At 40.8% G+C, this 3,709-nt stretch overlaps 1 long non-coding RNA gene across 1 annotated transcript in view; it reads left to right on the forward strand.

The window, feature by feature from the left end:
* LOC118597932 overlaps nucleotides 1–3,709 on the forward strand; it is a 14,260-nt gene that overhangs the window by 1,890 nt on the left and 8,661 nt on the right. The window contains exon 2 of the long non-coding RNA XR_004946959.1: nucleotides 3,465–3,573. This is a non-coding gene — a long non-coding RNA (uncharacterized LOC118597932). The remainder of the gene's footprint in view (nucleotides 1–3,464; nucleotides 3,574–3,709) is intronic.

A 3,709-nucleotide genomic window follows, 5' to 3' on the forward strand; every position in this document is an offset into this window, starting at 1 on the left:
TGGAGGATGCTGAAGACAGGCTTAGATGGAGGAAACTGATTCGCTGTGGAGACCCCTGAAGGGAAAAGCCCAAAGGAAAAGAAGAAGTGTCATATATGTGGTAATAATAAACTAACTGACAGAAATGAATTAAAATGCAGCATTATGAAGTTTTATATCCATGTTTATTGCTCTTTGAAGTGAGAAGGCTGTTATATATACACTCTGCACTTTACCAAAAAATGCATGTAATTAGTGTAGATACGTTAGTATTTATTGATAATGTTATTATAATGTTGGATAGGGCGTTAAATTGACATATTGTGTTTTAAATTGTTCAAAAAAAAAGAGAATAAAAGATAATAAAAAGATGAATTTGTTGTAAAAATAGTTATGTAATAGAGTAAAGTAATATATTGATTATTGCAATGTCTGCCACATCGAGATACTATCAGAATCGTGGGCCATTTATCATGAATCACATCGTATTGTGAGCTAACCTGAGATTCCCAGCCCTATTGTGTGTGTGTGTATATATATATATTACATCTAAATGACATTAATAAATGGTTGTGAATCTAGGAGTGCCATAAGCTGCTTCTAAATCCACTCAAGACCACAGTCAGAGAACCACAAGGAAACTTCTGAAGTAATCGCAAACTACAATATATGAATTGTTTAACTATTAATAAGTGTTTTCAGCAAAGTAGAATTTCAAAGCCAGTAATTTGTCCCTGGTGTAACGTGAAGAACTCATCTTCCTCCGTATGACCAGACTCTTCTGGGATATTAAATGGTAAATGGTAAATGGCGTATACTTGTATAGCGCTTTCTACCCTCCTTCGAGGGCCCAAAGCGCTTCACAGTCACAGACCCATTCACCCATTCACACACACATTCACACACTGGTGGTGGCTCCGCTGCCGAACACTGGCGCCAACCTCCCACCAGAGGCAATTCGGGGTTCAGTGTCTTGCCCAAGGACACTTCGACACATGGGCGGGCAAGGCGGAGTCGAACCTGCTCACTTCTGATCAGGAGTCGACCGCCCTACCACTGCACCACGGCCGCCCCTTTAACCGTCCTTTTTCCCAGCTCAGCATGTAAAAGAGTCAGCTCCTATGATGGTTTGGGGTGTTTGGAACAACAGGTGGAAAACAAAAAAAATATATAAACCAGTTAAGGACTATAATTTTTATAAAACAACAGAAGAAAATGCATAAGCATTTTATAACTACTACAAAGTTAAATAGTTGTGCCAGCTAGGTGGTGATGCAAAAATAGAACCCAAACCAATGCATTCTGGAACAAACCCCCCAAACCTGGCCATGTTTTGCTGGATGGTACTCCCTGAAGAAGCTTGTTTTTCCTGCACAGGTCACTGAGCTTAGACTCTGTTCTTACCCTGAGCTTTATTTAAACTAAATGTGAATAAATAAAATACTCAAGTGATTAGTGTAATATGCTAAATGCTATGGACTATATCCAATAGAAGTTAATATAAATTTGACCTTAAACAGATGACAGAACTCCAATCAAACCACATCACAGTGTCATGGTGCCTCTGTCAGTCTCCTCCCCCTCTCCTCTTCGCTTGGCTGCTGATTCATCCCAGCTGCGACCACTTACCTCATCTCCTCACCTGGCTTCATGAGGAGCTCCAGGATCATCATTCGTCGCCAGTCCCTGCCCCTGATGGTGCATAGTTGGTCCTTGCGTCAAGTTTCAGTTAAGTCACGTTACGCCACCAGCCTCTGCCTCTCGCCTGGAATCTACCTCCAGCTCTGTTCACGCTCTACCTTCCTCACCTCGCCATTAAATCCTTTACCTGCCATGCTCGTCTCTCGCTGTGTTTCTTCCGGGTTCCAGCGTCTGGGTCTCTAAGGTGTTCTGTAGCCATGACGCACAGTTTATTAAAAAAAATCAAGTTTGCAATGTAACACTTACTGATTAGTGTTGAACCATTAGTTACAGATCTCAACATTTCAACCAAATCACTGGAAGCCTGACGCAATTCCTCCTGGTAAAAATGGATTTGTAGAAAAATAAGTAATCCTGACACAGATGAAATGACTGAGCATCATTTCATGACTGTTTACTTCATCTGCCTTTAATTCTCTCAGTAAAAGAGAAAGTTAAAAGTTGCCGTAAAAGTAGAAATGAAAAATATCAAACGGGATTGTTCCTGTAAGATAATTAAAAAAGATGGTATACATTTTAAAACTAACATCAGCACAAGCTTTCTTTAATATATGGTTAATTTGTTCTGACTTGTTGCCTAGAGGATGCTTGAAGAATAAAAACCTGCTCTCCAACAGTACAAAGTTTCATTCGTAATAAAATGGCTATTAATTGCTGTTTGTATTGCCCCAAACGACAAAACTATAATTTTTGTTCTTTCACATAAAAACTCAAAATGTTCCCAGACTGGCTGAACCTGAGAGCTGCAGGTTTAAGAATGCTCCCGTTCCAATCCTCAGGCTGAGCAGCAATCACGGAATGAGTTGCAGCTGTTCCCAACCCACCTGGAGGACGGCTGAACATGTGGGGCTGCAGGTCTACGGGTGGCCATGGGTCATGATGACGACACAAAGAACCAGTTTTCCTTTCCTTATTATGTGTTCAAACATTTGTACCAGTGACCTGGAAGAAAGTCCCACTCTCGTCACTGCCAGCTGGAAGTGTTCAGTATTTAAATTCTAACCTGGAGGTCCTCGTCCAATCAGGAGCTCTGAACAATTAGACACAAATCTGAGAACATTTCTCACTCCAACAGAAAATATAAAAGAACAGAAAAATTATCCAAAAAATGGCCTGAAAGACAACTTACATGTTGGCTGTGTTGACTCACATCTCTCAAACCCCAAAATACTAAAGTGCAGGAACATTAAGTGCTACAGACACATGCTTACTGCTCATTCAGAACTTCACTGCCAAACATGATGTTGCTCATTAGCCTAATGTGAACCGTTTTCTCCAACATTATGTATAAGTAACTATGCATGTGATGTTCAAAAACAGGATAAATGCAAATTCTTGAACGCCCATTTAGGCCATGCTGTTCACACTGGACAAGCAGGGAGGGGCTTCTTCTTCTTATGCTATTTACTAGCGCATGTCTGCTACTTACAGTGGGAGGAGTCTTAGTGTGAAATGTCAAAGTGGTGCTGATCTGGTGAGGTTTTTTTCTCTTACAGCTCTATTCTGACAGGAAAGACTTGGTGTCATAGAAAACCACAATTACTTTTTCTCCTCCATGATCAATTTTCAGATGGCTGGCACTTCTGTGAAATAAAACGGACATCATCCATGCGTCACTAAATCAGAGTTCCTGGTTGGCCAAAGTTGAACCAGATTTTACTTTCAATCCGTGCTCAAAGGCCTCGTGTTTCATACGGACAGCACAGAAACGACGGTAGAAACTGTAGCTACACATGAACGTTTTGAATGTGTGAGTGAAACCTGCATTTATGTGTTTACATCAGGTGTGTTTGAGATGACTTGTGTCTCGCCTGGAGCGTCGACGAGACCAGACAGAGGCGGGAAAAGCTAAAAGAGATAAAGGCAGACAGCGGGAGTGAACGAGAACAGGAGGTCAGAGTTGTCCTTAACATTCCGTTGAATTTGAGTATTCTTCTTATTATTATGTTTTCATCATAAGCTTTTAACATCTGTCTGTGGACAACAGATGAAAAAAAGCCACTGGGTTAATTTGTCCCAGAGAAATAAA

The sequence above is a fragment of the Oryzias melastigma genome, linkage group LG21 (genome assembly GCF_002922805.2).
Source record: "Oryzias melastigma strain HK-1 linkage group LG21, ASM292280v2, whole genome shotgun sequence".
Lineage (NCBI taxonomy): Eukaryota > Metazoa > Chordata > Actinopteri > Beloniformes > Adrianichthyidae > Oryzias > Oryzias melastigma.